Genomic DNA, 12496 nt, shown 5'->3' with positions numbered 1-12496 from the left:
TTGCTATGTGTCTGTACACCTCATACTTGCAATGCAATAAATAGGCTATATTGCTGATCATCTCATAATTACTGTATTGAAAGGACACCAAAGTTGAACTGATGTATGCCACAGATATATATATATTTTTTGCTCTGGATCCATCAAGACAATGACACGTCATCTGAATCTTTTGATATTGGAGATTTGATTTTATCTCTTCATACAAAGTAATATTTCAAAGGCTATTACAAAACATAATGAGTGTTAGCTGGTTGTTAGGCGTCAGATGGAAAATGCAGCCGTGTTGTTTGTCTCTTTGCCCATCTCACAAAATTGATGCTGAGAGCTCTGTGCAAGCCTACAAATGCCTACTGAACTGCATCGCTACTGTATTCTAAATGAATACTTGGGAGATTAGAATTTGGGCCTTGGTTAAACTAATAGCTTTTATAACCAGTTAAAAAATTGAATTGGCACAGTAGATAACTAGTAAGTCTCTTTTGCTTGAAATAAACTCTGTGCTTTATTGGTGAGTGAAGCTAGGTGAGACAGCATATAAGCCAAAAGCTCTATTATAAAATTTGTGCACTCACCTGAATTTTCTGTTTTATCAGATACAAGTCCCAAATGAGTTGCCTGTCCTATGTCATAAAAGTTCTAAATAAATATACAGTCTGAGGGGCACTTTTAAGTGTAGCCCAGTCATAAATTAATGATTCTTCAAGCTATAATTTCTTTGAGAGTTCCAAAATTAAACTGTCAAAGAACCAAATTCTGCCATCTTTACTCCATTGAGTAAAAATGTGAGTAACCAACCGCACTAAAATGAAGGCGGCTATGTATGGAGCATGTTGCTACTCAAGGTAACTAAGGATAGTAGACTATGGTCCTAAATAATGACACACTTTAAAATAATAGTTCAGTTCCACATTTTAAATTTAATCTTCATTATTTACTTAGATTGGGACAGGGCAAATTTGTGTGTGTGTTTGTACGGGGCCTAGCACAATGGGGCATCAATCCATGACGAGCTCGTAGGTGCTACCTCAATACAAATCATTATCATCATTATAATGTTGATGAATTATCAGTGACGAATTTTGGAAATTCCTAGAAGCAGGAGATCATGCAAAGGCCTGGAAGTTGCAGACCAAGGTAAAGATTTATCATAGCATGCATGTATATATCTATATAAATATTCTTGTGGAACTGATCATGTAAAGAATGATATTTAGCAGAACTTTGATGTTACTAACATAGCCCACAATCCTGCCTTTGGATCCACACAGGTGCAGGGATCCTCACTAAAGTAGTGAGGAGGACTTTATACTAGGTTCGCCGGAGGATGGAGACCTAAGCCCTGAGGTAAGTGAGGAAGTGGGATACCAGGAGGAAACATGAGGAGGGTAGGCCTCCTGATTCATACTGAGACAGTAAGACAATCAGCTAGTTATCTTAGGTGCCTGTACACGAACGCAAGGTGCCTGTACATGAAGCCTGAGAAACAAGCTGGAAGAATTGGAAGTCCTGGCACAGTCAAGGAACTATAATGTGATTGGAATAACAGAGACTTGGTGGGGTAACTCACATGACTGAAGCATTGTCATGGATAAACTGTTCAGGAAAGACAGGCGCGAGAGAAAAGGTGGAGGAGTTGCACTGTATGTAAGAGAGCAGTAGGATTGCTCAGAGCTCCAGTATGAAACTGGAGAAAAGCCTGTTGAGTGTCTTTGGGTTAAGTTTAGGGGCGAGAGGAACAAGGGTGATGTAGTGGGGGGCATCTGCTATAGACCACCAGACCAGGAGGATGAGGTAGACGAGGCTTTGGACAACTAACAGAAGTTTCCAGATCACAGGCTGTAGTTCTCACGGGGGACTTTAATTACCCTGACATCTGCTGGGAGAGCAATACAGCCGTGCACAGACAATCCGGGATGTTTTTGGAGAGGAACTAACTAGGGGCTGTGCTCCTCTTGACCTGCTGCTCACAAACAGGGAACAATTGGTAGGGGATGTAGAACTGGGTGGTAATCCAGGCAGCAGTGACCATGAGATGGTCGAGTTCAGGATCTTGACAAAAGGAAGAAAGGAGAGCAGCAGAATACGGACCCTGGACTTCAGAAAAGCAGACTTTGACTCCCTCAGGGAACTGATGGGCAGGATCCCCTGGGAGGTGAATATGAGGGGGAAAGGAGTCCAGAAGAGCTGGCTGTAGTTTAAAGAAGCCTTATTGAGGGCCCATGAACAAACCATCCCAATACGAAGAAAGAATAACAAATATGGTGGGCAACCAGCTTGGCTTAACAGAGAAATCTTCGGTGAGCTTAAACACAAAAAGGAAGCTTACAAGAAGTGGAAACTTGGACAGATGACTAGGGAGAGGTATAAAAATATTGCTCGGGCATGCCGGGGTGTAATCAGGAAGGCCAAATCACAACTGGAGTTGCAACTAGCAAGGGATGTGAAGGGTAACAAGAAGGGTTTCTACAGGTATGTTAGCAACAAGAAAAAGATCAGGGAAAGTGTTGGACCCTTTATGAATGGGGGAGGCAACCTAGTGACAGATGACTTGGAAAAAGGTGAAGTACTCAATGCTTTTTTTGCTTCAGTCTTCACAGACAAGGTCAGCTCCCACACTGCTGTCCTGGGCAACACAGTATGTGGAGGAGTTGAGCAGCCCTCAGTGGTTAAAGAACAGTTTAAGGACTATTTAGAAAAGCTGGACATGAACAAGTCCATGGGGCCGGATGCAATGCATCAGAGGGTGCTGAGGGAGTTGGCTGATGTGATTGCAAAGTCATTGGCCATTATCTTTGAAAACTTGTAGTGTTTGGGGGAGGTCCCAAACGATTGGAAAAAGGCAAATGTAGTACCCATCTTTAAAAAAGTGAATAAGGAGAATTTGGGGAACTACAGACCAGTCAGCCTCACCTCAGTCCCCAGAAAAATCATGGAGCAGGTCCTCAAGGAATCCATTTTGAAGCACTTGGTGGAGAGGAAGGTGATCAGGAACAATCAACATGGATTCACTAAGGACAAGTCATGCCTGACCAACCTGACTGCCCTTCTATGATGAGATAACTGGCTCTGTAGATATGGGGAAAGCTGTGGATGTGATATACCTTGACTTAGCAAAGCTTTTGATAAGGTCACCCACAGTATTCTTGCCAGCAAGTTAAAGAAGTATGGGCTGGATGAATGGACTATAAGGTGGATAGAAAGCTGGCTAGATTGTCGGGCTCAAGGGATAGTGATCAATGGCTCAATGTTTAGTTGGCAGTTGGTATCAAGCAGAGTGCCTCCTTACGAGGAGAGGCTGGGGGAACTGGGCTTATTTAGTCTGCAGAAGAGAACCGTGAAGGGGAATTTGACAGCAGCCTTCAACTACCTGAAGGGATGTTCCAAAGAGGATGGTGCTAGGCTGTTCAAAGTGGTGGCAGATGACAGAACAAGGAGCAATGGTCTCAAGTTGCAGTGGGGGAGGTCTAGGTTGGATATTAGGAAAAACTATTTCACTAGGAGGGTTGTGAAGCACTGGAATGGGTTACCTAGGGAGGTGGTGGAATCTCCATCCTTAGAGGATTTTAAGTCCCGGCTTGAGAAAGCTCTGGCTGGGATGATTTAGTTGGGGTTGGTCCTGCTTTGAGCCGGGGATTGGACTAGATGACCTCTTGAGGACTCTTCCAAGCCTAATCTTCTAAGATTCTATGATCCACTTGCACAGATCCAGCTGCAGGATCAGGGCCATAATGTGAAATTTACCCCAATGTAGATGGCTAGTAGAAGGCCTATATACTGCTTAAAACCTACATAAGCCCACAAAACAAGGCTTTTAAGTAGGATTTAACAGTGAGATATCAGAAGAAAGCAATAATGCTGTTTATTTTACTTATTTAATATCACAATATTATATCAAGAACAAGTTTCTAAAAATCAAAATAGTGGAAACAATGGCCTGTTAGCTGTTTTGCCTGACCACAGGGGTCCATCCACCCCTTAGTCAATTATTATTCTGTTAGAAAAGTTACAGCAATATATTTCAACCTTCTATAGAATCTAGGCTCTGGTAGATTCATTATATAATTATGATCAAAACTGAATACATGCTAGAACATTAGGACATGACTTTATTTTTTTTTTTTTAATTATAAGACTATCTACCTGCATCCCCAACAAGAGTTCCGTTCATGAGCTGTGGCCAAGCTGTACTGAGGCTCTGGTCCCAGGAGAGCAATTTTTTCTTATCTTTGGCATGTAATAATAATTCATTAGATATACTGTAATATAATACACACCTGTGGCTGAACCTTCCTGGGTCTGCTATCAACAGTCTATAATGTATCGGGGTTACCATGGAATGTTACTCTAATAATGACACTTACCACTTAGTTCATTTGATCATATTAGGCTTATTTTACTTTCTGTTGCTCTATATGGAATTCAGTATAGAAGCTGATGCTTTCTGTGTGCATTGTGTCTCCGCAGCCATTCCCCCTGTCCTGCCTGCACTCTGATGCCATGACTCCATTAGAACTCTCCTGTCAGGGCTTCCCCAAACTGCTCCTGCCCCAGGACTTTGTGCAGAAGGATGACAGAAGGAATGCTGCAGTGGGGTCCAGGGAAGTTGGGGACAGAGCCACCTAGCTGGCTGACCCCTTATCTCCACATAGGCAGGGAAGATCCATATTAAGGGACCTTCTGTGCCTTTACTACCAGTCAAACTCACATGAGTAACTCTGTAATATTTAGTGGGAATTGAGGGCTTTTACCACTGCGTAGGATCAGACTTCTAGTGCTATGATGCCTTAGTTTCTTCATGTGCAAAATGGAGATGTTATTATCTGCCCACCTTAGGGTGACCCAGGTCAAATATTGGGATGCGGGGGGGAGGGGCAAAAAAAAAAGGTGGCAGAGCAAAAAAACCCTCCTCCACAAGTGCTGGAGGGAGGACCCAGAGACTCAGGGGGAGCGTGGTGCCGTGAGTGAGAGTCCGGTCTGGCCCCGAGCAGGCAGTACTCAGTCGGGAAGTAGGGAGAGTAGGGGGGCGGCCCGTGGGGCCAGGCGGTGGCTGTTCTCCCCCCCGGGCAGCGGAACTCAGGAGCAACCACTACTGCAGCTCCCACTGCCGCGAGGGGAGGAAGCGGCCGATGGCCAAACTCGGCAGCTGCGGCTCTGGCGCCCAGGCCCGAACCCCCCGAGCCTGGGTCTGCTGTAGTGACTCAGCGCGCACGCTGTGCGTGCCCAGCCCCTGGTCAGTCGCGTCTGGGCTGCTGCCCAGCTGGTGCAATCCCGCGGCAGACCCGGAGTGGGGGCAGCAGGCCCCAGCACCCCAGTCCTGCTTGGGTCCCGCAGGGGAATGAACGGGGCTGGGCTGCCGATGCCTCCGCCCCGGGGCTGCCGCAGGATTGCACCAGCTGGGCAGCCAGCCCAGACACGACTGGCCAGGGGCTGGGCGCAGCGTGCGCTCTGCTGGGTCCCCGCAGCAGGCCCGGGCTCGGGGGATTCGGGGGTGCCAGAGCCGCAGCTGCTGAGCTTGGCCATCGGCTGCTTCCTCCCTCTGCGGCAGTGGGAGCTGCAGCAGTGGCTGCTCCCGAGTCCCGCTGCCCAGGGGGGAAGAACAGCCGTTGCCTGGCCCCACGGGCCGCCTCCCTACCGCCTGACTGAGTCCTGCCTGCGCTCGGGGCCAGGCCGGACTCTCACTCACCCTGGCCCTGCGCTTCCCCTGCGTCTCCAGGACCTCCCTCCAGAGCTTGTGGAGGAAGGAGGAATGGTGAGCCTGGGGAAGAGGCGGGGATTTGGGGAGGGAGCCAATGGGGGAAGCAGGGGGCCGAGTCGGGTGGGGGGGGCGAGCACTTCTGGGCTCCGGAGCATTTGCTTGTTTGTCCCGTGTCCCGACCTAACATCGGTCGGGACGCGGGACAAACAAGCAAATATCGGGACAGTCCTGATAAAATTGGGACGTCTGGTCACCCTAGCCCACCTCTGCAAGTTGTGTGTCCCTATATCATTTAGGACTAGACTAACTTTAGCATCTGCCCTGTTCAGTCACAGTTTCTTCCCTCACCTACCTTTGCTTCCAGGAAGAATAAATTACTTCACTCCTTACTCTGCCCTGGGTGTTTGGCTGGCAAGTGGGGGAAGGGCACAGCCACTGCTCCTTTCACTCTCTATGCCTGTCTATCACCTTCCCCACTCAATCTGGGGGGAGTATCAGCCCCTGTTCTCCTCCCTCTGCTGGTGTTGCAGTCCGAACAAGGCTGGGTAAGGGAGTTTACTCCCCTCTGCAGCTGAGGAAGAGCTGTGACAGTTCAGTCCATAGAGATTGTAAAATATTTGGAGACTGGTGAATGAAATGAGACCTACGTGTAAAATTATTATTTATTATTAGATGAATAATAGTCAAAAAAAAAATTTAATTAACCATTTTTTATTTTAAAAAATGTTAAAACACAGACAAAATCCACCTAGGGTGTCGCTAAACAATAGTGGTGCAGGGAGCATGTGTTCACAGCGATACATTTTCCAGCTGATACATCTCTCACTTGGGACAATGTAAATGAAGTCATTGTAATAGAATGCTGTCACAGCATCCAGGTTTCTTGAAAATTAAGATCTTCAGTTCAGTTTCACTTTGACATTTCCCATTAACAGTGGTGATTTAGCAGCAGAGACCCATTAATTTGTCAGTGTTTTATTCCATTCATATTAGAATCTGAATCAGGAAAATGTAGGGCTAGAAAGGACCTCAGGAGGTCATCTAGTTCAGCCCCTCTGTGCTGAGGCAGGACTAAATATACCAAGAGCATCCCTGGCAGGTGTTTGTCTAACCTGTTCTTAAAAACCTCCAATGAGGGTAATTCCACCACCTGCCTTGGTAATCCGTGCCAGTGCGTTACTATCCTTATAGCTCTTGAAAAGAGCCAAATAATATTTGAAATGCTTGTTAACAATGGCAACTAGTAGGCATCCTCAGTACCATTGTGTCTAACACCAAGTAGTGTATATGTTCACCATCACTAAACACTATACCTATGTGGATGAGGATAATGGGCAAGTGTACAGTGCATCCTGCCAAGTGCATGATCGTTAATGCCACAGCATGAAACTTCAATCTACTCTGGATGACAATTAAGACAAAATCACCTGTAATGATGATATTGTCTATTTTAGGTTTGATTTGTTTCATTCAGATTAAGAAGATTCACTTAGTCCTGCCACTTGAACCAATCCCGCCCGCACTGACCCTGCATCATTAAAGTCACTGAGAGCTTTAATGGACACAAGATCAAGTCCATTGAAAGCAATGGGATTTATGCCATTGACTTCAATGGGAGCGAAATTGGGCTGCTTATCTTTTAATGATTTGTTTGTAGTTTTTCCAATTCATTTTTGTTTTGAGCCATATGGGCTGAGATCTTATGATGGACATCATATAAGGATGCAGATAAGGAATTAAGTAATTCCCTTTACTTGGTTATCCTTTCCCTGTCTGTATTTAATCAACCCTTAACGCTTGAGGAGGAAAGTAAAAATCTCCCATAATGCACCTTGTTAACTAATCAGTTATGCATATTTGGGAGAGATTACTTCCTGTTATCCGTAGGTCTTCATCCACATAGCTTGCCAAACTGCAAACATTAATATGAGTCATAAAATTATTCAGCTCTTTAAAACTGATTATAAACTAGGCAGGCGAAAAGCTGCACACATAGTGCCTGTCTAAACTGCTTTAATTAAACTTGTTTCATAAGTATTCAGGCAGTAAATTAATTTGAAATTTTATGAACGTATCTGTCCATTCAATTAATTTCTTGCTGCGTGCATTTAAAGATTTCAATCTTTATTTGTTATGGGGCTTTCTTTTACTTCATTTAATGCTGTGTTATTCACGATCAGCTCCTTTTTACATAATTGTCTGTAGATCTACCTTTCTATTCACATCCTTTTGGCTTTATATTTTCAGTAGGCTGCCTCTTTTTATTTAATCTCTTTCAGAATCTCCATCGTCGGCACAGGCTTTACTTCATTCCAATTTTGTATTGCTATTGTGCCCCCTCCTTTCTTGTCATCCACCTGCATCCTCCTTCCACAGCCTTCCTCTCTCTTATTTTAGGCAGCGCACTAAATGCCACGTTCTGCCAGGCCCTCCTGATCAGTGTCTTTCTTCTTGTCTGTTTTGCTTTCATTTTTGTCCTAATCGCATATCGACTGCAGCAGTATTTGTCATCACCGTTTTGTAACTTCTTTTCTCCTTTTAATCTGTGTCTTCTCTCACCCTCTCCATATTGTTTCAAGACAGCTACTCTTGTGTTAGTGGAAAGGCTCAGGATTGAATGGTACTTGTGTGTATGTGCTGGTCGATGAGGGGGAAAGAGTCTGGGAGACATTAGCTTCATCTTGAGCTTTTAAAACTCATTGCTTGCTCCCGAAATGTGAGGTCAGAAAAGTTTTCCATTAAAACGTTACCATTCAGGGGTGATTTGCTGTTTGTTTTCCTGAAAGCCTCCTTGTTCAGGTCATTGATCATTCAATAGTCATTTCAGGTCATAGATTTGTATTTTAAATGGTGGTTTTTCTCACATCTGTGATGGAGCTTAATTTATTTTTCACACAAGCTGTCAAACAGGAGAAGGATGTTTTCAGTTTGTAAGGTTTGTTTTAGATAAGAATCAACTAAGGGTCATCCAAAGCCCATTGAAGTCAAACCACTGATTTCACTGAGCTTTGGCTCAGGATCTAATTTGACAGAGAGCTAATGTACTATATACCTTCATTTACAAGGCAGTTAGTAACTGCTGCCATTTAGGGCTTGTCTACACTATGTGAACAGCGTAGCTGAAGTCGACGTACTTAGATCTACTTATCGCAGTGTCTTCACTGCGGTAAGTCGACAGCTGATGTTTCCCCACCGACTCCGCTTACGCTTCTTGTTCTGGTGGAGTACCGGAGTCAATGGGGGAGCGCTCAGTGGTCGATTTATCGCATCTATACTAGATGCGATAAATCGACCCCCGCTGGATTGATCGCTGCCTGCCAATCCGGCCGGTAGTGTAGACAAGCCCTTAGGCCCCACTCCAGCCCAGCACTTAAGCACGTGCTTAATTGTAGGCGTGTGTGTAGGCTACAAAATTAGTATGTGCTTAAGTTCTTTGCTAGATCAGGGCCTTGCTAGTCACAGATTTACCATATTTTACAAAAATATTTATTTCATTTATATTTATTTCAGTTTAATTTAATAGCCACTTTGGTGAGGAGCCAAGGCCTATATTCACATGGGGGATTTAAGTGCCTAGATGCCCTTTTAAGCACCTAAGTCCAATATTTAGAGCACTGCTGGCAATCCCAAAAGCCCTGCTCAGCTGCCACCCAACCCCGTTGGTGCCTAAATTCCATTGAAAAAGTCCTCCAGATACCTATATTTCTGCCAGTGAGTAAATGCACAGCCACCTACGTCCTGACACCACTGAGCTGCTCAGTGCCTAATGCACACCTCAACCCTAGCAGGATTCACAAACAAGGAATTGCCCCACCTATCTCACCTGCTGGCACAAGCCACTTGGTGTGCTCAGAGCACACCTAACTTGTGCAAAATTTGGGGCCCTTAGTGTCACCCACCCAAAAGTCCAGTGGTTAAAGTACTTACCCATGATGTGGGAAATGTAGGTTCAAAGCCCCACTTTGCTAGAGCCCAGCTCCCTCCCTGCTACAGTGAGCACCTCAAGCTGTAGATACTCTGAGGTGGGCCCCTCTCCCTGTTGAAGCAGTTCCATTTTATAGGATATACTTACACTTTTCTGGTCCAATTAATGTTTAACAAATTATTCTGTAGCCTCATGGTTAAAACATTGATGGGGGAGAGACATGGGTTCATATCCCTGTTCTGAATCAACCAGAGTGGGGATTTAACCCAGGGCTCCTACATCCTGGCTAAGCGCTCCAATCACTGGCCTAAAGCGGGACGGGAGGAACATCACAACCATTTTTTCTGACAAAGGACTGACCTGGCTTAGGTGACTAACTCCAACCTACTGTTCACTGCTGTGATAGGCACCTCCCTCCAGCCTGAAGTTAGGCACCTAGCTCCCTTTGAGGGGTGAAGCCTAAATCCCATCCATCTTCTCAGCATTTTCTACTGACTAGCTTAGGTGGCACCCTGCTCAGTATTCTGGTTTCTGTGACTCCCTGACTCTCCCCATGCAGTGGGTGGGAAGCCTGGGCATCCAACTCAGGGTTGTGAATTCCACACGGCAGCAAGGCACCTAAAAGTTAGATGTTGCAATGCTGAACATTGCAACACCTAAGTCCCCCTTGTGAAACTAGCTTCACCTGGGGAGAAGGGATAGCTCAGTGATTTGAGCATTGGCCTGCTAAACCCAGGGTTGTGAGTTCAATTCTTGAGGGGGACCACTTAGGGATCTGGGGCAAAATCAGTACTTGGTCCTACTAGTGAAGGCAGGGGGTTGGACTCAGTGACCTTTCAAGGTCCCTTCCAGTTCTAGAGGATAGGATATCTCCTTAAATTTATTTAAAACTTTTCCTGTGTGTACAATACCTAGCACAATGGGGCCCTAGCCCTTACTTGCACCATCAGATGCTACTGCTGAATTTTAAGTCTCTGATCCTTCAGCTGCTAGCAAGCAGGGGGCCTGCTGTACCCACATGGAACCACAGTAAAGCCAATGGATACAATCACAGAAAATACTGGTTTGCTGTCCATTACAGAACCGCGGCCTGTTTGTCATTATTAATGAGTGTGGTAGCTCCTTTCATCTTAGTTTTACTATGGTTTCAGTTCCTAACTAGGTGCTATGCTCTGCATTTACAGTGAGAGAATTCTGGAGATGAAACCAAGGATTGTTTTAGACAAGGGCAAGCCCAACTGACCCAGAAAGATACAGGTCCAGATACACCAGGTCCAGTGTGATGGTGAGTTTCAAGTGTTGAAAGCGCGTGGTTTGGTTTTTGGTTTTTTTAACAGATTTTTATGTTATAATCAAATACAATAGACCCAAAAATAAAGGATACAGGTAACCTAAGAAGCTCCCAGACCACTCTTTTTCTATTAATAATACCAGAATAATTTATACCAAGATCCCTCACCCTATGATGTTGGTATCTTTAGTCCTTCTTAGACAGTACTATTTTCCCCCTCTGATTGCCCAGTCACAAGTACCATTTAAGGCTTAAATTCCACTCTTTTTATGGAGGTATATTTCCCAGCATGCTCTGTTGTGGTAGCTGGCCCTTTTAATCCAGAAGAAAGGCTAAAATGGTAATTTTTGTATTCCTGTAGCTGACTATTATAGTTTCTAGCTCCTTCCTCTCCAGCTGTAGGTATAATGGCTCATTTTTGTTTTTTCTGGTTTCTCACTATCTTTTCAGCAATGCCCATTCCTTTCAGAATGGCCTTTTAGCCACTTTTTAAACTGTATTACTCCATAAATTCACCATACTCTATAATCCTGGTTGTTCATGGCTAGTAAAACAACACTCAGTGAAAGTGAGGGGAAAAAAGATAAAAGATGAGGTTTTGTGTATCAAGCAGGGAATAAAGAAGAGTATACAGCATTTCAAAAATCGCCCTTGACATAGAAGGAATCTACAAGAACATCTTGGGTAGGTATTTAGTTCAGCTAAATGGCACATCCTTAGAGGCAGGGAACTGGGCTAGTTTCAGCTGGTAGACACTCCATAGGAAGAAGGGGGTGGGGATGTAGAGGGTTCAGCATTCTAAATTTATCCTCATCTGCATTGATCCACTGTGGAAAACTAGCATTAGCTGATATAGTATAATATCTGTGGATTGATTTGAGTTGATGCCAGAGGCAGGACCAGCTCTACCATTTTTGCCACCCCAAGCAAAAAAAAAAAAAGAGCTGCTCAGAGTACCACCCGAACTGCCGAAGCAAAGAAAAAGCCTCCCGGACTGTGCCGCCCCAAGAATGGACGGAATGCTGCCCCTTAGCATGTGCCACCCTAGGCACGTGCTTCCTCCGCTGGTGCCTGGAGCCGGCCCTGGCCAGAGGACTAGACTCTGCCACTCATATATTTATTGCCTGTTTCAGTGGGACTATTTGCAGAGTAAAATACTGGTTATCCTGAGTAAGAGGGGGGAAATCTAGCCCTCTGACATCACTGCACCACAACCCACCAGTTTAATGTAGCATAAGATGGAAAGTTGTAACCCTGCTAGTCCCCAAACCTTCAAAGCCAAGGAAGCTCATACCTGCAAGAGACCTGCGGAGAGGTTTTTCATGGGACAAGGAAAGGGGAAGCAGGTCAGACAGTCATTCGTCTCCCACTTCTGTGCTTCTCGTTCCAGATGCTCTTGAAATGAGTCCCTTCGGTACATAATGGAAGGAGTTCCAGCATATCTTTGAGTCTATTTTGTATCAACTTTATAAATGTTATCTGCATGCTTGTGAGTCAGACCTTGGAAGCATGTAAATTTCAAGGACTATTCTACTGAGATGGTCCAGACAATATCGATTTGTAGAATATTCAGTGATGAGCT

The sequence above is a fragment of the Malaclemys terrapin genome, chromosome 1 (genome assembly GCF_027887155.1).
Source record: "Malaclemys terrapin pileata isolate rMalTer1 chromosome 1, rMalTer1.hap1, whole genome shotgun sequence".
NCBI lineage: Eukaryota > Metazoa > Chordata > Testudines > Emydidae > Malaclemys > Malaclemys terrapin.
This window is presented reverse-complemented; position numbering follows the sequence as displayed.